This window comes from Bos indicus, chromosome 3 (genome assembly GCF_029378745.1).
Source record: "Bos indicus isolate NIAB-ARS_2022 breed Sahiwal x Tharparkar chromosome 3, NIAB-ARS_B.indTharparkar_mat_pri_1.0, whole genome shotgun sequence".
NCBI lineage: Eukaryota > Metazoa > Chordata > Mammalia > Artiodactyla > Bovidae > Bos > Bos indicus.
This window is the reverse complement of record NC_091762.1, coordinates 120,390,854-120,412,178: the sequence shown is the minus strand read 5'-3', so window position 1 is coordinate 120,412,178 and position 21,325 is coordinate 120,390,854. Positions and strand designations below refer to the sequence as shown.

The window sequence follows — 21,325 nt, the reverse complement described above, 5'->3', positions numbered from 1 at the left end:
CATCAGGCATTTATTTTTCACAAAGTGCATACCCGTCAGTAGATTTTCTGGGAGGAAGTGAACAAATCAGGGTGCCCAGGGCTGAAGCCGCTGAGCGCACGGGGCCTGCGCCTGCAGTGACACGCAGTCCCGTCTGGTCAGCTCTCTCTCTGCTGGACTCGTCTTCCCACCACCCGTGGCTGCCGCCCGGCTCCACCACTCATGGCTGCCCCGCAGCGTCACCTTAGGACCCCACAGGCTCCGGGGTGGCCTCCTCTTGGTTTTCCCCACCCCCAGCCTCATCTGGGCTGCAGGAGAAGCCGCTGCTAGGCTTGTGCTCGTTGTGGCCCCGGCGGTGGCTGGGGCCTGTGTGCTCGGAGGGGACCTGATGGAGGACAGTGTGGCTTCTGCGCCGTGTCCGTGACTCATTTTGCTGAGCTGCAGGGCCTGCTGCAGCCGTGGCAGCTTTCTAGGCTTGCAGGCACCGCCGCCCCTGGTGGCGCTGGCATGGGCTCTGCCTGCACAGAAGGGTTCGGAGCAGCCTCCTCGGCCTTCTGTGTGGCGAGTCAGCTCACGCCCGGGCCGCTGGAGCCCGGGAAGCCAAGTGTCCTGCAGCCTGATTTCTGTGCTTCCCACCTTTATCTTTCTCTCCGTTTCTGGCAGCTGATTTGGGTGGGGCTGAGCGTGGGGACCAAGCTCCGGAGGTGGGGCAGTAGCCTCGGCCCAAATGGTCAGGGAGGGCCCTGTGTCTCAGCGGCGGCCGCTCTCTTGGCGGGCAGGGTGCACTGTCTGCTCACCTCAGCTCAGCACCCCTGCTCACAGCTTCTGGACAGGACGGACTGGCCCAGGCTACTTCTGGTTTCTTTGTGGAGGGAGGAAACGACTTTGGTCAGAAGCTGTCTGCGTGCAGCGTTGGCTCTGCTGCATAAACCGGTGTGTGCCCTGGGGAAGTTCCGTTGCACAGACGCGGAGGTGCGCCCCTCCCGCCCCCCGGGTACCATGTGGCCTGGGCGGCTGGGGTTAGAGAAGGGGCCTGGGAGGGAGGGCTCTGCCCCGGCCCGCTGCGTCTGTCCTGCAGACCCTGGGCGTGTGCTCCTGGGGCGAGCAGACAGCTCGCAGGCACCTGGGGAGCACCGCCTGCCTGGCAACCTCCCTGCCCCTCGGGAGGCCCCCCGGGCCCCTGGAGAGCGCTGCTGTCGGGGTTGCCACAGCAGACGGCTTGGGGGAGATGGCCCAGCGCAGCACTTGCTGCCCCCAGAAGGGCCCGGCCCCTCAGCGCCAGGAGAGGCCAGAGCGGGAGAGCCAGCCGTGCAAGTGTAGAGTTAGAAACCAGTTTGAAAAGGTGGTGTGCGTTGGCAGTTTCTGCTGCTCTTGAGACTCTGGTTGAGGTGAGTGACGTCTGAGAAGCGGTTCTGCCCCTCAGGGCTCCCTTCTTAGCAGACGGGGTGTGGGTTCTGATGCCTTGAGAACGCATCGTCCTTGCTTTAACTCTCTCTCTCTAAATTAAGGAAGAATAGAGGAGGATAAGGTGCTCTGCTCTTCCTGCCTTTTTGATGTGCTCTTCTGACAGTTAGGAGCCGTGCTTCCCTCGGTGGTGTCCTGTCGCTTATCAACAGGAGGCCGTGGACTTTGTTGGGACTGTAAACTCACTCTTCACCGCTGTCAGGTGGCGCCCTGAGCCTTGGACGTAAGGTGTGAGGTGATGCCAGTTTGGGGTGGACCCCCAGCTTTTGCTGGCCACTGTGAGCAAAATCAGTGCGTTACCCTAATCAGTTTTATTGTGTATGTGTTACTGCTTCCCTGGTGGCTCAGTGGTAGAGAATCTGCCTGCCAGTACAGAAGATGCAGGTTTGATCCATGGTCTGAGAAGATCCCCTGGAGAAGGAAATGGCAACCCACTCCAGTATTCTTGCCGGAAGAGCCCCTTGGACGGAGGAGCCTGGAGGGCTACAGGCCATGCGGTTGCAGAGAGTCAGACACAACTTAGTGACTCAACCGCAGCTATTCATTTCACAAAATGTTACGTGGTAGCTTTCTCATTTCATTAGTACTTAGCTCATTTATAAATACTTTCAGATGGAATTGCTGAATTATATTGGCAGTTTTGACTTTTTCTCCTGAGTATGAGATTAGTTAGGTGGTCCTGTCGCCCTGGCTTGAATCAGTGTGTGTGAGATCAACTTGAAGAATAGTTTTTTTCCTTTAGAAACAAGGCTTCTATTTTGACACGTTTGCTTTTGCTTGGAGCTGACTCTCCCGCCCCTGAGACCAAAGTTCTGTGTTGGCTTTGTCACCGCAGCAGTGAGCTCAGCAGAGCTGCCAGGCTGCCTGTGACCCACACTCAGCCTGGCAGTTTCTGCAGCGTCCAGGCCGGATCCCACTGCAGGCAGAGTGACCTCAGACTTGCTGCTGTTGGGGGCCGTCCCGTCATTTCACAGGTGCTGGAGGTGAGCGTCGTGTTCCCTTGCGATTGGTGCGCGCGGCTCTTTCTGAAAGATGGGGCAGAGGCGATAGGACGGTGCTACTGGGAGAGGCAGCTTTCTGTGGTCTTTGAAGGCACACTCGGCTCCCCGGCCCGGGAGACGCGTCGCTCCTGGAGCGGCGGGGCGTGGCGGCCTCTCGCGCTCCGCGGCTGGGCTTCAGGTGTGCCGCCTGCCGGCGCGCCGTGGGCTGGAGGGCCTGGGCGCGAGCCGCAGCCCTGACTCCTCTGGACGGCTCCACACTATGTGTGCGTCGTGTCGGGACTGGACCTCCGAGGGAGACATGGCGTGACAGGGCTTCCTGTCCAGTCTCACGTGCATAGTTACTAGGTTACTGTTATCAGTTAGTCTGTGGCTTCGCTGAAGGTGTATGGTTTTTGTTTCAGCCTATTAGGAACTTACTCATGTGCATTAGGAGGCTTCTTACAGGGTGCTTTTCATTCCAGTGTCTCTTTTCTTGTCTGCCTGTCTCCTCACCCCAGTCCTGCAGTGGTGGTGCCGTGTGTCTCCTCTCTTTTAGCCGTTGCTGATGGGGTGGGCGGCCTCCTACCCAGCCTGAATGTCGCCGCGCTCTCCCTGGGTGGTGTCTGCTTCGTGCAGTGTGGCTGGCCCAGTACTGCCTGCTCAGTTCTGCTTCTTGGTCAGAGAGCAGCCTGTCGTGGCTGGCTCCGAGGGCGCATCCTTCCCGGACGTGGTGTCTGAAAAGCTCTGAGAGTGCCTCTGGACTCCGTCAGGCCTCCTGCCGCCTCTAGGGGCGCGCCCCAGGAGCTCCCGTGGGGACCCTGGCGCTGTCTGAGGTGTGCTGCTCAGCACCTGGACATGCACTGTGAGCAGCTTCCCTGGCGCGGTCTGATGGTTTAAAAGTCGGCTTTCGGGAGCTCTGAGCAGATAGCGTGTAACAGGCTCTAGCATTGTCACAGTGTATCACGTTCAGCTAGAAACGTTGTCAGGCGACATAGACTGTGGGTGAAAAGTGCGCTGATCTAAATAGTGAACTCCGTTGTCGTTCATTCACTGTGGTGTCCGACTCTCTGCCACACCGTGGACTGTAGCTCGCCGGGCTCCTCTGTCCTCCACTGTCTCCCGGACCTTGCTCAAACTCACGTCCATCGAGTCAGTGATGCCATCCAACCATCTCGACCTCTGTTGCCCCCTTCTCCTCCTGCCCTCAGTCTTTCCCAGCATCAAGGTCTTTTCCAGTGAGTCAGCTCTTCGCATCAGGTGGCCAAGGTATTGCAGTTTCAGCTTTAGCATCATTCCTTCCAAAGAAATCCCAGGGCTGATCTCCTTCCGAATGGACTGGTTGGATCTCCTTGCAGTCCAAGGGACTCTCAAGAGTCTCCTCCAGCACCCCAGTCTGAAAGCATCAATTGTTCGGCGCCCAGCCTTCTTTATGTGTCAACCCTCACATCCGTACATGACCACTGGAAAAACCACAGCCTTGCCTAGATGGACCTTTATTGGTGGAGTGAACGCAGAGTTCACCAGATGTGATTAGAATTGGGTTTGACTCTGAGTTGAATTGTCAGTGTCATGTGCAGCCCTGTCCTACGTCAGTGTGTTTGTTTCCAAATTAAGCTGTTTATTTTTTCTAATCACAAAGGTAGTGCTATCCTCCATTTAGATATTTAAGAAAAAAAATTCTAGCACGTACTTTCCGAGCAGTTGCAGCCATGGTGCAGGGCAGATGTTTCTGCGCCACCGGCAGGTGGCTGGGGCCGTGAAGCCCTGGCGGTGCCGGTGTGTGTCCTGCAGACGGGACACTCGGCGCAGCCGCCACCGTGCATCCTTAGCACTTGCAGGCCGGTTCGCATTGGCTCCGCCTTACCGTGGCTTTCCTGGCTGTGACGCTTAATGGTCACAAGCAGTTCTTTCGCTAGTGTCTCTGAGTGGGCTTGTGGGTTTTCTTTGGGTTAGATCAGGTTTCGCGCCTTCGGCTGGAATGGCACAGGTGTGCTGGGCCTTCTTGGCCTTGGGTCCCCCCGGGACACAGTTTCAGTTTGTCTGCTCTGGGATGGGTCACTTGAAGGTAGAGTCTGCACACTTGGCAGGTGTGAAGTCTTTGTGGTTAACGACTGTGTGGGGGGAGGTGGTTTTGAAACTAAGTATCTGTTGCTTCAGGTCTTCTCAGTCACTCTAGGGTAAGAGTTTCCCATTTTATTCAGCTGGTTGTCATTTTTTATTGTTATTTATTTTGGTGTTCCTATGGTCCTGGGTTTGGCCACTGGAAGCCCCTTAAGGCCAGTCCTGTGTCCTGGCTCGGGGGAGTCCCCACCGCTCGCGTGCAGCCCCTGCTGTATGGTCAGCCCTGCACGCCGTCACGTGGACCCGGTCCCCGCTTTGAAGGCAGCCTTCTGTGCTCTCCGTGCGCCCTCCTGAGGCTGCTCCGGAGCCCACTTCGTGGGCGGTGATGCCTGCCGTACGGTGTCGGCGCGTCGCTGTGCAGTCCGTGACCACCTTCCCTCTGGTGCACACGAGTCTTTCCCGTTCTCGGCGTGTCACGGCGCTCCTCTGAGCCTCCTTACACCTGTGTGCGGTGCTGCTGCTTCTGGTGAGCAGCTTCTTTGGATGTTACCACTGAATTGGATTGTGTGTGTTTGTTGTTTGTTATATGTTTTTAAATTGCTTCTAATGTTACACATCCTCAGTGATCAGGAGCCTGTTTTCCTCACCGTTTCAGAACTGGTTGCATGACTTTTGCTCATCTTTGTTGACCTCATAGTATGAGGACTAAATGAGGATGAACACACGAATTCCTGTGTTTATGCAGTGTGTGTTAGTTTCCTGTGAACTATGTGTTGAGATGTTTTCCAGCCAGAGGAGAACTCCGTGTACCCTGACTTCTGCATTAGGTCGCCTTCAGTGTGAAACTGAAGCTCTCGTAGACTCGAGTGCGTCTGTATCTTCCTTCGTGGCCTCTAGTCTGGATCATCAGTTGGCTGTCCTCCCCAGTCTTCCTGTCTCTTCACCCTCAGGTTTCTAACCCAGCTGAAATGTACTTTGGTTTCTGTTGTGAGGTGGGGATCAGTCTTTATGTTTTTCAAAATGGCTTGCAAGTGGGCCCAGCTCTGTTGATTGTCTAGACCCGCCTTCCTTGCTGACTTGAAGTGGTATTTGTTTCAAATGCTAAACTCACGGATACACCTGAGTTTGCTTCATTTATCCATTTTCTTCTTCCTTAGCCGAAACCCCAAGTACTAATGACTTGCTTTATGGTGTGCTTTGCTAATTTTAGGTTGAATCCCCCACTTTTTTCTTTTTTTCAAATAACCTAGGACAGTTTTATTTTTAGGTGAATCTAGGAAAACCACCCCCCCCTTTTTTTTTAACAGTACATATATATTTTTTTTAAAAACCTACTGGGACCTTGTGTTACGTTTCCTATGGCTGCCAAAATAAATTATGACAAATGTAATAGCTTAAAACAACAGAAATTTCTTCTCTCAGTTCTGGAGCTGGAATCTGACACCTGGCCGTCTGCTCTCCCTCTGGCGCTCCTGCCTCCAGCCTCTCGTGGCTGCCCCTGTGTCCCGCCTCTGCCTCCATCTTCGTGATACCCTGACCTCTGTGTGGTCTCTTCCTCTCTTTCAGAAGGACCCACTCAGATAATTCAGGGTAGTCTTCACTCACTTCTGGAAAGACTTTTTTTTCCAGGTAGAGTAATGTTTAAATTCCAAATAGCAGGACCTGGTATCTTTGGGTGGCTGTAGCTCTGCTGACCACAGATGTCATTCGGCATTTCTCTGAGGGTGTAGGTGGACTTAGGGGAAGACAGACATCTCGGAGGTCAGTCTCCCCGAGAGTGGCGCTGCTCTGCGACTCAGGCATCTCGAATGGGCTTTGTTTTGGCAACACCGAGCCTCCCTTCAGCTTCCTAACTCTTCACTGTAACAGAGGGGTTTTCTAAACAGAGGGCCATCCACAGGTACTGGCGTTTGTCTCTTAGCTTCATTATTTCTCCTTAAGTTGCATGTTTGACAGTCTTTGACCATGGTATCAATAGACATCTTTGCTGGTTTGTTACTTAATAGGATAATTTTGGCTTTTCACTAAATGTGGTATGTTTTTCTTCTGGGAAATGTTCTTCATGTGGCCATTTCCTTCTGTTCCTGAAATTATATTCCATAGGAAGTAAGGAATAGGTGCTGAGTTTCATCAGCCAGATGGGCTTTTTTAAATGGCATCTTTCAGTTCTGCATATATGTTTGTGCACCTTCTCTGGGCTCTGTGTGTGAGATTCCATTACCTAATAACGAGTCCTCACTGCGTCCCTCGCACAGACCTGCTTACTCATGGTGCCTTGTTCTCTGAGTTCAGAGTGGATTTATTGGGCTGGTGTTTTACGTTTGTAAACTAGTGTGTAGTTGATCGTCTTTTCTCTGCAGCTCCCTCGCATTGTTTGGGGAGCCACCCTTGCCACCGTGTGCAGGCCGTGTGTTGGGGGTGAAGCGGCCCAGCTTGTGGGAGCACCCTGATTAACTGTGGCTAACAGACATACTCCATCCCCTTGGCCCCTGACGGGCTCAGAACCCAACCAGTGCCAGTGAGACTCAAAATAATCCCTGGAGCTCTCATGGGGCAAAGAAGCTCTTACATCTTTGGGAGCTACCAGAAGATAAATTACTGCCATTTATCACCCCGTTCTTACCTTCGGCACCAGGTGCCCAGAGCCCCATCCCTGTGCGCTTGTGTTTTCCATGTGCTCTTCCCTTGTCTGACAGGCTTGAAAGAGTTAATTGCTTTTTTCAGAGAAATTGATTTTAGTTATGTTTTTTTCTGATTTTGGTTTTGATTTACCAAATCAGCTGTATTTTGGTTGTTTTTGTTTTCTATTTCACCAATTCTTTATTTATTCCATGTGCTTTCTTTGATTTTTCTGTTTTCCGTCTTAAATGCTTATTGGCTCGTTTATCTTCATTTCTCCTTGTAAAATTTATAAAATTTGCAAGTTTGATTCATCCTCCGAGGATAGCTTTGTACACCCTGCTAAGCAGTGCTCTTTGATCTTTTCCTTTTCTGAACCCCTTATTGTTAGAAAAACCTTCAAACATAGCCAGATAGGAGAGGATATGGATACTTCATACACCTGTCACACAGCTCCAACAGTGGTCAGAGTTTTGCCATTTTTATTCATCTTCCCTGCTTGTTCCACACTGGTCATAGTTTGAACGTTGAGTATTTTAAGGCAAAGCCCACTTCATGTCACTTGTGAATACTTTAGCATGTATCTTCAGTAGGTGAGGGCTTTAAAGAAATTATACCTAACAAAATTAGCTACATTTTGTTACTATCACCCAGTATCTGTTCTGTGTTCCATTTTCTCCAAATGTCAGAGGATATGTTTTTACAAGTCTCCATGGTCTGGACTGGGTCAGTTGTCTGTGATGGTGGCGCGTCCACTGATCCTCATTATTTCCTGTAAACTGGTAGCTACATCTGGATGCTTAGTTCGTTGGGGAGGGGTGTTTCGGGTTTGGGGGTTTTGTTTGTTTTTGCCAAGAAGGAGTCGGGAGGGTGTCAAGAACACGGCCTAGATTGTGCTGGGTCGGGCATGTGCATTCTGCCAGGAGGCGCGGTGTCTGGCTGTCTTGCTGTCGGCTGTGTTACAGCCGATCAGTGAATGCAGTGTCAGCGGGCTGCCTCTGCCCCTGATAAAGTTTTGCACCGCCCATCATCTCGTGGGCTCAGCAGGCCGTGTGCCTGTTTCCCCTGTGTGGTCGGTGTATTAGTTTCCTGTTGCTGATGTAACGAGTCACCAGGAACTTGGCTGAAGTCAGCCTCCATGGGGTCAGGTTGAGGTGTCAGCAAGACTCCCTTCAGGGGTTCTGGAAAGAATCCAGTTCTTGCTTTTCACAGCTTCTTGCACCCCCTGTGAGCGTGAGTGCCCCTCTTACATAGTCTCCCATCTCGTGGTCTGACCTAGTTCACGGTTCACGCTCACAGGCTCCAGGGCTGCGCACACGGATGCCTTTGGGGCCATGATTTAGCCTACAGTAGACAGTTGCAAAATGAGGACTTCTCTAGTTTTGTTTGTACATTTACTTATTGGCATTTTTGTATGAAGGTTTCTCTTACTAATTCTGATTACTTTGAAATACAGTTCCTATTGGAGAGAAAAGAGAAATTATTTCTTTTCATTTATTCATGTTTAGAGTATATTTGGACTAGCAACTTCTGAAGCAACAATGCATTTTTGTTACTCCCCCCCAGTACTATGAACTTGTAGATAGATAGATATATATGTATAATATATATAGGTGTCTTGCAACGCCCTGAAGCAGTTTTTTCTGGAATTACCTTTCATTGGGGTTTTCTCTGGTGTGGCACACAGGCTTAGGTGCTTTGCACATATGGGATCTTGCTGGCTGCTCCTGCTGCTAAGTTGCTTCAGTCATGTCTGACTCTGTGCGACCCCATAGACGGCAGCCCACCAGGCTTCTCTGTCCCTGGGATTCTGCAGGCAAGGACACTGGAGTGGGTTGCCATTTCCTTCTCCAATGCATGAAAGTGAAAAGTGAAAGTGAAGTCGCTCAGTCGTGTCCGACTCGTAGCGACCCCATGGACTGCAGCCTACTGGGCTCCTCCGTCCATGGGATTTTCCAGGCAAGAGGACTGGAGTGGGGTGCCGTTTTCTTCTCCAGTGCATGCATGCATGCATGCATGCTAAGTCGCTTCAGTTGTGTCCGACTGTACGCCCCTATGGACAGCAGCCCTCCAGGCTCCTCTGGCCGCAGGATTTTCCAAGCAAGAATACTGGAGTGGGTTGCCATTTCCTTCTCCTGGGATCTTGCCAGACCAGGGATTAAACCCGTGTCCCCTGCATTTCCCACTGTACTACCAGCGAAGACCTGAAACAGTTCTTTTGATGTCCAGATTGTTCCTGCAAGTTGACTTCTGCATTCTTTGGAGGTGACCCCTTTTGCCTATGACTGCATCCTTGCTCCCTGCTGCAACACGACATCCCATCTTGTGGCCGGGGTGCAGCCGTCTTCTCTCACGGTGCGGAGTGGCCAGGGTGCAGCCGTCTCCTCTCACGGTGGGGAATGGTGTCCACGGCCACGGTCTGTGTGCTCAGACAACACATTGCTTTCCTAGCAGATAGGCCTGGGAAGCAGCCATGAATATCAGATCAGATCAGATCAGTCGCTCAGTCGTGTCCGACTCTTTGCTACCCCATGAATCGCAGCACGCCAGGCCTCCCTGTCTATCACCAACTCCCGGAGTTCACTCAGACTCACGTCCATAGAGTCAGCGATGCCATCCAGCCATCTCATCCTCTGTCGTCCCCTTCTCCTCCTGCCCCCAATCCCTCCCAGCATCAGAGTCTTTTCCAGTGAGTCAACTCTTCGCATGAGGTGGCCAAAATACTGGAGTTTCAGCTTTACCATCCTTCCTTCCAAAGAAATCCCAGGGCTGATCTCCTTCAGAATGGACTGGTTGGATCTCCTTGCAGTCCTAGGGACTCTCAAGAGTCTTCTCCAACACCACAGTTCAAAAGCATCAATTCTTTGGCACTCAGCCTTCTTCACTGTCCAACTCTCACATCCATACATGACCACAGGAAAAACCATAGCCTTGACTAGACGAACCTTTGTTGGCAAAGTAATGCCTCTGCTTTTGAATATGCTCTCTAGGTTAGTCATAACTTTCCTTCCAAGGAGTAAGCGTCTTTTAATTTCATGGCTATGAATATAGGTGTTTCCAATTCAGGTAACTATCTGCATGGTTTTTACTTATGCTGAAAATTGGTTTTTAAGGATGATAACCTGATCCAACAACGTAGAATAGTTTTAGAATGACAGTAACTAATGTTTCTAGGTTTATCCCACTTGGAATACACCGTCAAGTTACTGTGTTTTAAAGTGTTTTCTCTGATGCTTATGCCATGTTGTGACATTTTTATTTAGGTTGCTTTCCAATTTTTTTACTAAAACTGTTAATGAGGTATAGTAAACATATAGAGAACTATGCAAATCCTTAGTGAAGATTGAGCCATAAACAGTAACTGAACCTCCCATATAACCAGCATCAAGATAAAGAAGCAGGACTTAATTGTTTTTAGAGTTTATTTTTCTCTGATTTATATCGTTCTAGAGGCAAAGGGTCCATATAGTCAAAGCTATAGTTCTTCCACTAGTCATGTACGGATGTGAGAGTTGGACCGTAAAGAAGGCTGAGCGCCAAAGAATTGATGCTTTCAAATTGTGGTGTTGGAGAAGACTCTTGAGAGTCCCTTGGACAGCAAGGGAATCAAACCAGTCAATCCTAAAGGAAATCAGTCCTGAATAGTCATTGGAAGGACTGATGCTGAAGCTGAAGCTCCAGTGCTTTGGCAACCTGGTATGAAGAGCTGACTCTGGAAAGAACCCTGATGCTGGGAAAGATTGAGGGCAAGAAGAGAAGAGGGATGACAGAGAATGAGATGGTTGGATGGCATCACCAAGTCAGTGGACATGAATTTGAGCAGACTCTGGGAGATAGTGAAAGACAGGGAAGCCTGGTGTGCCGCAGTCCATGGGGCTGCACGGGGTCGGACACGACTGAGCTGCTGAACACCAGCAGATGCAAAGGGAACCATGGAGCTGGGTTGGCCAAACAGTCGGCTCGCTGTTCCCGTGTGACGACTCTAGCAGCGCGTAGTTGTCTTCAGCTTCATTTGGAACAACTGTCAGGTTCTACTGGGACAGCTGTCCTTTCAACGCGCATTTAAAAAACCAAAATTGGTGAATTTCTGTGTAGTCGTTTTAATATTGAAGATGGAAGAAAAACAATATTTTTGCCATATTGTGCTTTATTATTTAAAGAAATGGTAAAAACACAACTGAAACACACAAAAAAGATTTGTGCAGTGTATGGAGAAGGTGCTGTCACGAATGAAATGTATCAAAGTGGTTTTTGAAATTTTGTGCTGGAGAGTCTCTCTGGACGATGCTCCATGGTCGAGTAAACCAGTTGAAGTTGACAGCAGTCAAATCAAGACATTAATTGAAAACAGTCAATATTATACCACACTGGAGATGGCTGACATACTTAAACATCCAAATCAAGCATTGAAAATCATTTGCACCATTTGATGTTTTGGGTTCGCTATAAATGGGGAAAAAAAAAAACACCTTTTTCATCATATTGCTGCAGGCAGTTCTCTACTTAAATGTAACAAAAATTCTCCATTTTTGAAACACACTTTGAAGGGCAGTGAAAAGTGGATATGGTACAATAATGTGGAACGGAAGAGCTCGCGGGCAAGTGAGAAGGACCACCAGCCATGCCACAGGCCAACCCTCGTCCAGTGAAGGTGGTGTGTGTGTGGTGGGATTGGAAGCTGCCAAGTCGCTCAGTCATGTCCGACTCTGTGCGACCCCATGGACTGAAGCCTACTGCAGCGTCCATGGGATTTTCCAGGCCACAGTACTGGAGTGGGTGCCATCGCCTGCTCCTAGGGATTGGAAGGGAGCCTCTATTATGAGCTGCTTCTGGAAAACCAAACGATTAATTCCAGCAAGTCCTGCTCAAAGTAAACCAGCTGAAAGCACCACCTGATGAGACGCGTCCAGCATAAATCTTCCGTCAGGATAACCAAGACTGCACGCTCCTTTGATGACCAGGCAGTAACTGTTTCAGCCTGACTGGGAAGTTCTGATTCATCCACGTATCCACCAGACATTGCACCTTCAGATTTCCATTTATTTCAGGTTTGACAGAATTCTCCATCTCCTCCTGACAGAGGAAACATGGCCTTTGAAGAGGTGGGTGAGCCCAGGGTCGCCAAGCAGACAAGAGCCCACCGAGGCTCCTGCTGGAGAGAAGAAAATCTGAAGACCAGGTGTTTCTGCTCCTTCCGCTGTAGAAGAGCATTCCGTTTCTGTTTGGACAGGACTGGTTCTAATTCTTAAATATTCAAGTGTAGGTTTACCTAGCTCTATATTCATAGCAAAGTTTCTTATAAACTTGAGCTAAGCTCATTCTAACTCGTGGAACTTTTGTATGTAAATTGCAGGAAGAAAAACATCTCCAAGTATATTGCCCTAGGTCAGATTTGGGGTTATTTTGTTTCTTGTGGGTTAATTGCAGGACTCGGGGGGAGCCTGCCCGAGCCCTCCTGACGCCGCCTTCCTCGTCCTGCTTTTCCAGACAGTCCCCAAGCCTGTGTGTGGAGGGCTGCTCTGAAGCGTGGCCTGCACCTGGAAGCAGGTGTTGCTTTCTCTAATGACACAATCAAAGACAGAGCGCAGAGGAGTCCTCTGATGGAGACAGCCGCCCAGTGAGGCGCGGGGAGGCTTCCCGGTCTCCGGTGGGAAGGGCTCTGCCCGGGTTTCCAGGCGCGAGGCCCCGAAGGCGTGGCCCGAGGCGGAGGGAGTCTGTGCTCCCCGATTGTGCTGCTGGCAGGGCTCGGCCTCTGCGTCTTCCAGACGCCGAGAGACTGTGCGCCGGTGCGTCTGGATCCCGAGGCTTCACGCGGTTAGGGGAGAGCCGTGTCCTCTCTAGCCCGTCGTCACTCAGACACCACCGCGGAGAAGGCTTGTTGCTGTAAACGTGGTCTAAGACCACATGAGAAAGGCCTGTGACCCTGGCTTCTGCTCGTCGTAGCCGACCGGCTTCAGACGAAGAGCCCCTCCGTCTCCTCCAGGCGGGGGTCTGCGCTGGAGAGAGGCGCGCAGTGTGGTCTCGCCTGCGTGCTCAGCCCGGCCCGCCCACCATCTGTAAGAGGCGTGTGGACTGCGCGCTTTTCTGTGCGCTCCGCTCCCAGAGCCGTAAACCTGCTGTCCCTTCACGTCAGTGAGAGCGCTCCTCCGTCGCTCGGGCGCTGCCACCGCTCGGTGTCCGACCGTGCGCCGGGCCTGGTCTCCCTGGCCCAGGTGCCCTAGAGGTGCTTCATGCGGACAGACGTGCCTCTGACACAACTGGGCACGTAGCATCAGCACAGTGGAGAGCGGCCCCTCTGCCGCGCGGACGCTGACCAGGCCTCTGCGGCATAACCCCGTCCTACACGAACCAGACTCCCGACGCATCGTCCGTTTCTCTTTGCTTTTATTTCCTTGTTTGGTGTTATTTTTACGTTACGTGATTAAATGAGAAGCAAGCCTTGCGTGAGCGTGGTTGGGGGGGGGGGGGGCGGTGGCGGGGCGTGCGTGCAGTGTCGCAGGCGGGGCTGGGGTCAGGGCGTCTGTGGGCACAGTGGCGTCAGGCATAGTTGCTGGGAGAAAGGAGACTTGGACGTGTGTGGACGTCGGTCAAGAGGGTACAGTTCTCTTCCTGCTAAGAACAACACAGGCGGCCAGCCTTTCGCTCCTATGAGAATGCAAACAGTACCTGTATCTTTGGGTATGTTGAAAATTCTGAAAGAGATGGGAATACCAGACCACCTGACCTGCCTCTTGAGAAACCTATATGTAGGTCAGGAAGCAACAGAACTGGACATGGAACAACAGACTGGTTCCAAATAAGAAAAGGAGTACGTCAAGGCTGTATATAGTCACCCTGCTTATTTAACTTCTATGCAGAGTACATCATGAGAAACGCTGGGCTGGAAGAAGCACAAGCTGGAATCAAGATTGCCAGGAGAAACATCAATAACCTCAGATATGCAGATGACACCACCCTTATGGCAGAAAGTGAAGAGGAAATAAAAAGCCTCTTGATGAAAGTGAAAGAGAAGAGTCAAAAAGTTGGCTTAAAGCTCAACATTCAGAAAACTAAGATCGTGGCATCTGGTCCCATCACTTCATGGCAAATAGATGGGGAAACAGTGTCAGACTTTATTTTGGGGGCTCCAAAATCACTGCAGATAGTGATTGCAGCCATGAAATTAAAAGACGCTTGCTCCTTGGAAGAAAAGCTATGACCAACCTACATAGCATATTCAAAAGCAGAGACGTTATTTTGCCAACAAAGGCCCATCTAGTCAAGGCTATGGTTTTTCCAGTAGTCATGTATGGATGTGAGAGTTGAACTCTAAAGAAAGCTGAGCGCAGAAGAATTGATGCTTTTGAACTGTGGTGTTGGAAAAGACTCTTGAGACTCCCTTGGACTGCAAGGAGATCCAACCAGTCCATTCTAAAGGAGATCAGTCCTGGGTGTTCTTTGGAAGAATTGATGCTAAAGCTGAAACTCCAGTACTTTGGCCACCTCATGCAAAGAGTTGACTCATTAGAAGAGACCCTGATGCTGGGAGGGATTGGGGGCAGGAGGAGAAGGCGACGACAGAGGATGAGATGGCTGGATGGCATCACTGACTCAATGGACATGAGTTTGGATGAACTCCGGGAGTTGGTGATGAACACGGAGGCTTGGCGTGCTGCAATTCATGGGGTTGCAAAGAGTCGGACACGACTCAGCAACTGAACTGAACTGAATGAGTATATATATGGAAGCTCTAAGAAGAAGGGAAATTGTACCTAAAGTACAGTGTATAATCATACTGGTCCTCAGAGAGGCCACTCAGTCCTCCTCCCAGCCACAGCAGCACGCTCACACCATTGCTGTCCTCAAGGTTTTTTTTTCCTTGCCAATTTGAGAGGTGAAATATAGACTCTCATCCTACCTTCAAACCTTTTTTTAAATTACAAATGAAATGTTTCTGCATGTCTGTGAAAGATCTTTGTATCTTGCCTTTGTTTTTTAATGGGTTTATTAGAGTGGAAGAAAGACTGTACACCACGTGGTCACTTCTCTCTAAGGTCTTTGAGACCATGTCCTCTGCCCTCAGGTGCTTGTGGGAGAGGAGAGATTTTCGTGACTGAGACAAATGAAGTTATGAAGTTTATTAATAAGAAGTATACTTTGTCAGGTTACGTTTCTTTCTGGCTTGGTTTTGAGGAAGAGCTACAGACATAATTTAAAATTTTCTAGTACCCACTCTAAAAATGTAAAAAGAAGCAAGTGAAATTTAAGTTTGATAATGTATTGTTTAACCTAATGCAAAACACTACCATTTCCACATGTGATCAACATAAAGTCATTGATAAGATGTTTTACACTGTGTTTATTGTACTGCCTCCAAAAACTGTATTTTAGACTTTGCAAAATTGTATATATGTACATATTTTATGGTAGTTATAAAATATTTATGTACATATATAGAGAAATACTGTATAAATGAAAATTATATAAACTCTGATTACAGAATTATACACACATGCACATACATGGCCCGCTTGGGATTTAAGTAGTGTTTGCACTGAATTTCTATGCAAAAAAATAGAAATTATTTTTCTAGGTATTCTCCCTAACTAGAGAATTGCAGTTTGTATGTTTAATTTAGCTTTACTGTATAGATGAGTAGGTCATTTCTCCATTTATTTTGTTTTTTTCTGTATTTTGACAAAGGTTTTTACAGTATTCTCCATAAAACCTACTTTCTTACTAGATTTATTCCTAACAGTCTGTTGGTGACATTTTAGAACATGATTGATTTTGTGTGCTGATCTTGTTTCCAGAAAACTTACTGAGTTCCTGGTTTAATTCTAACAGTGTGTTCATACAGACCTTCCTGGATCTTGTACTTACAACTGTACTGTCTGGCACTGGCAGCCTTATGTCCAGTCATGCCTGCTATCTTCCTGCCGTACTGCCCTGGTTAGATTCCCTCTGCAGGCTTGAATAGAAAAAGCTCAACAGCCTGTTTCCTCGTGACCCCAAGACGAGCGCCTCTGCTGAGGTGCCCATCACTGAGTTAGGGAATGGGTCCCTGTCTCCTCGTGACCCCGGGACGAGCACCTCTGCTGAGGTGCCCATCACTGAATTGGGGAATGGGTCCCTGTCTCCTCGTGACCCCAGGACGAGCGCCTCTGCTGAGGTGCCCATCACTGAGTTGGGGAATGGGTCCTTGCATTTCTAGTTGGTATCAGGAGCGGGCAGACTGTCTCTTTATTCTTTATCCTCAAGTAAACCACATTCTTTATTTGAATGGTTTGAGATGATCAAATCATTCCTGCTTCAGTGCTAATAATGTGGTGAATTATTTTAATCTATTTTCCTGATACTTAGCACCTTGCATAATTGGATTAAACTTGACTTTATCATTATATATTACACATTTGTTTTTACATCTTTGAATCCGTTGGCTAGATTATTTTAGGCTTTTGTTTTTAAGTACCTAATGAAATTCACACATTCTCTCTCCTCACCTGGGAGGTACTGAAGCCCCCTGGCTTCGTGAGTAAGTTGGGAAGACAATTTCTTGGGGCCTCCTTACGGAAGCACCTGGGTCTGCCTTTTTGTTGTGACTTTTATGTTTGTTTCTTCAAATATTGGAGCGTGTTATTTAAACTTTCTTTTCCTTACAGATTCAGTTTGGGTAACTTATTTTCCTAAAAATTACCCATTTAATGTAAGTTTTTGATATTTCAGAGTCTCTATTGTAGTTGCAGCTTTTGCCACCCCCCTCTCCCTTTGAATTCTTCCACCAGCTTCCCTGGTGGCTCAGATGGTAAAGCGTCTGCCTGCAATGTGGGAGATCCAGGTTCAGTCCCTGAGTTGGGACAATCCCCTGGAGAAGGAAATGGCAACCCACTCCAGTATTCTTGCCTGGAAAATCCCATGGACAGAGAAGCCTGGTAGGCTACAGCCCATAGGGCCGCAAAGAGTCGGACACGACTGAGCGACTTCACTTTGAATTCTTCAGTCACTTCAGTTCACTCAGTCGCTCAGTGGTGTCTGACTCTGTGGCCCCATGGACTGCAGCACCCCAGGCCTCCCTGTCCATCACCACCTCCCGGAATTTACTCAGACTCAAGTCCATTGAGTCGGTGATGCCATCCAACCATCTCATCTTCTGTCGTCCCCTTCTCTTCCTGCCCTCAATCTTTCCCAGCACCAGGGTCTTTTCCAGCAAGTCAGCTCTTCGCATCAGGTGGCCAAAGTATTGGAGTTTCAGCTTCAGCATCAGTCCTTCCAATGAACACCCAGGACTGATCTCCTTTAGGATGGACTGCCTGGATCTGCTTGCAGTCTAAGGAACTCTCGAGTCTTCTCCAACACCACAGTTCAAAAGTATCAATTGTTTGGCACTCAGCTTTCTATATAGTCCAAGTTTCACATCCATACATGAATACTGGAAAAACCATAGCTTTGACTAGATGGGCCTTTGTTGGCAATGTAATCTCTGCTTTTTAATATGCTGCCTAGGTTGGTCATACGTCTTTTAATTTCATGGTTGCAATCACCATCTGCAGTGATTCTGGAACCCCAAAAAAACAGTCTCTCACCGTTTCCACTGTTTGCCTATCTATTTGCCATGAATTGATGGGACCAGACGCCATGATCTGAGTTTTCTGAATGTTGAGTTTTAAGCCAACTTTTTCATTCTCCTCTTTCACTTTCATCAAGAGTCTCTTTCGTTTTTATTTGCTAAAATAATCTAGCAAACTGAATTCTTTGAATTCTTAGTATCGCCTATTCTTGCCTATTCTGTTTTTTTCACTGATTGTTTTTGCTGGAGATCCAACGAGTTCTTTTACATTTAGCTCAGTCTATTCTCTGTGCTGTGTGTCCTTAACTTCATTGATTTCTTTATTTCTATTTCCTTTAGGTTTATTGTTTTTCTAATATTAGAAGAGGTTAACTAGCTAGTTTTTACATTTTCCTCTTCACTAGTATGATGGCTAAGATACTATTTTCAGATCTTCTTGGATCCATGAGTTATTTAGGAGCAAGTTTTAAAACTTCTAGGCTTTCAAACATTTTAACTTCTAATTAATTGTGTTGTGGTCACAGAATATCTAATTTTTTGGCCATTTGTTGAAAAAAAAAAAAAAAAGTTGGCCTTAGCTCCTGGTCAATTTTGTAAAAGTTAAATGTATTCTTGGAAAGAATGTGCTTTCTAATCATTGGGCAAAGGATTATATAAGTCCAATAAAGTAGGTTTTAACTGCATTGTTTTAACTTTCTGTGCATTTTTAATCTCCATAATCTGTTACCAAGAGTGGTCAGTCTTCCTTTATAATCTTGGCTGTATCAATTTATAATAAGCTTCAGCTTTTACTTAATATACTTTGTAGCTACAACTGGATACATACAGAATCAGAGCTGACTTTATTCTTGAGCGTCTTTGTTGTCAGTACTGCTTATCCTACAGTCTGTTGTATCTGAAGACGACACAGGTTGCCCAGCTTCAGTGTGTCAGTAGTTGCCTGGGCACTTCTTCCACTTCCATCTTTTCACGTTAAGTGTCTGTGTCCTTGTAGCTTGGGGTTCTTAAATAGCGTATAGCTGGACTTTGTAACTGGGTAGTTAGTATATACTAACATCAGATTATTTCCACATCTGGATTCATTTCTTCCACTGTATTTTGTGCTTTATTTATCTTGCTTTTAAATTGCTTCTTTTTTTTACTTCTCTTGCTTCCCAGTGTTGTGTTTTTTCTCTTTTACTTGGTAATTAGTAATACAAAATAACAACCAGTAAATAATAACATACGACTATTTCTGAACCTACAGTCTGATACAAGTTCTAGAACATTGCCAATGACTTCCTGGTGCCTCAGATGGTGAAGAATCTGCCTACAATGCAGGAGATGCAGGTTCAATCCTTGGGTCGGGATGATTCCCTGGTGTAGGAAATGGCAACCCCTCCATGCACTGGAGAAGGAAATGGCAACCCACTCCAGTGTTCTTGCCTGGAGAATCCCAGGGACGTGGGAGCCTGGTGGGCTGCCGTCTTCGGGGTCGCACAGAGTCGGACATGACTGAAGCGACTTAGCAGCAGCAGCAGCACCAGCAGCCAGTACTCTTGCCAGAAGAATTCCATGGATAGAGGAGCCCTGGCAGGCTACAGTCCATGGGGCCATAAAGAGTCAGACACAACTGAAGCTACTTAGCAGCAGCAGCAGCAGCTTTCTTTATAGTCCAACTCTCATATCCATACATGACTACTGGAAAAACCATAGTTTTGACTAGATGGACCTTTGGCAAAGTAATGTCTCCGCTTTTTAATATGCTATCTAGGAGAAGGCAATGGCACCCCACTCCAGTACTGTTGCCCGGAAAATCCCATGGATGGAGGAGCCTGGTAGGCTGCAGTCCATGGTGTCACTAAGAGTCAGACACAACTGAGCGACTTCACTTTCACTTTCCACTTTCATGCATTGGAGAAGGAAATGGCAACCCACTCCAGTCTTCTTGCCTGGAGAATCCCATGGATGGAGAAGCCTGGTAGGCTGCAGTCCATGGGGTCGCACAGAGTCGGACACGACTGAAGCGACTTAGCAGCAGCAGCAGCAGGTTGGTCATAGCTTTTCTTCCAAGGGGTAAGCATCTTTTAATTTCATGGCTGCAGTCACCATCTGCAGTGATTTTGGAGCCCCCCAAAAATAAAGTCTCTCACTGTTTCCCCATCTATTTGCCATGCAGTGATGGGACTGGACGCCGTGATCTGAGTTTTTTGAATGTTGAGTTTTAAGCCAAGTTTTTCACTCTCCTCTTTCACGTTCATCAAGAGGCTCTTTAGTTCTTCGCTCTCTGCCGTAAGGGTGGTGTCATCTGCGTGTCTGGGGTTATTGATATTTCTCACTGGTTGCTTTTAAAATCTACTCTTGTCTTGGGTGTTTTTGAGGTTTCACTGTTCTATACCAAAACACTGCTGGCCCCCTGTTCTCTTTCAAGGAGGGAAGGGAAATATAATACCTTTACATTCTAGATTTTTTCCCAGTATTTTTCCAATATTTCTTTGTCCTTTGTATTTTCCTCTTGTGGAGTGCGTATTAGACATGTGTTGGACTTCCTCATCCTCTTATCTGAAGTTCTTAACCTCTTTGATTTGTTCCATCTCTTGATTTTTTTTTTAACTTGCAGTCTTCTACCCGCTGCCCAGGTGCTATCCCGGTGACTCAGGGTGCAGCTCCAGGGACCATGCCCTCAGCTCTGTGGCTCTTCCCCTCTGATGTTCCGCAGTGCCAAAGGGTGCTGTCAGCCGTGCTGGCTTTCTCCCTGGCCTTCGCCTTGCATATGCGGTTGCCTACTTAGGTCCCCACTTGGCCCTCCAGTGGGCATGTCAGACATTGTATCCAAGTTTTTGCATCACAGTTCCCCTTACCAGTGTAGACATTCAGGCTCTCCATCTCAGTGAGTGCACCCAAGAGCCTCCCTGCCTTTCTTGACTTCTGTTGATGGCCTTCTCCAGTTAATAGGGAATTTCTGGTGCTACTGTCCGAATCTGTCCGCTCAGTGCATTCTCCATTGCCAGTGATAATGGAAAGCCGTAGTCACCTTTAGACTGAATGAATAACTGCTGTGAGGACCCCCCCCCCCCCCATTCTGTATATACTGACAGAGTTCCACGGGAAAAAGTACCTCTGGGCCTGCCTGCCGCTCCTCTGCCACAGGCTTCCCTCTTCCTGAGCAGCACCTGTGTCTTGCCTGCTGAGGAGGGCCCTGGCCCAGGGCCGCGGGCACTGACCTGCCTCCCCTGCCCTGCCCCCGGTGCTGGTGGTGCCTTCCCTCATCTCCAGGAGGATTTTGCTTGATCTCCTTGCATGTCCCTCCCTCTAGGCCTGGAGTGAAAGTGGCTCGGTCCTGTCCAGCTCTTTGCGACCCCATGGATTATAGAGTCCATGGAATTCTCCAGGCCAAAATCCTGGAGTGGGTAGCCTCTCCTTCTCCAGGGGATCTTCCCAACCCAGGTCTTCTGCGTTGCAGGCAGATTCTTTACCATCTGAGCCACAAGGGAAGCCAGAGCCTTGACTAAAAGAAGCCGTTGTGGAGGCATGTTACAGAGGAGTGCAGACCTGGCTGCTCCCTCAGCCCCTGAGTGGAAGCCCCGAAGGGAGGGACTCTGTCCTCCTGTTTGTTGTTTAAGGCTGGGCGCCTCGCAGGCAGGCCCCTTCTTACCTGTGAGACGGGCAGAGATACCTGGGGGTAGAGTCCTTAAAG

The 21,325-nt window shown here is 48.7% G+C and overlaps 1 protein-coding gene across 1 annotated transcript in view; it reads left to right on the top strand.

The window, feature by feature from the left end:
- The window catches only part of HDLBP (high density lipoprotein binding protein), a 58,653-nt gene that overhangs the window by 7,458 nt on the left and 29,870 nt on the right, over positions 1–21,325 (top strand). The window lies entirely within an intron of this gene.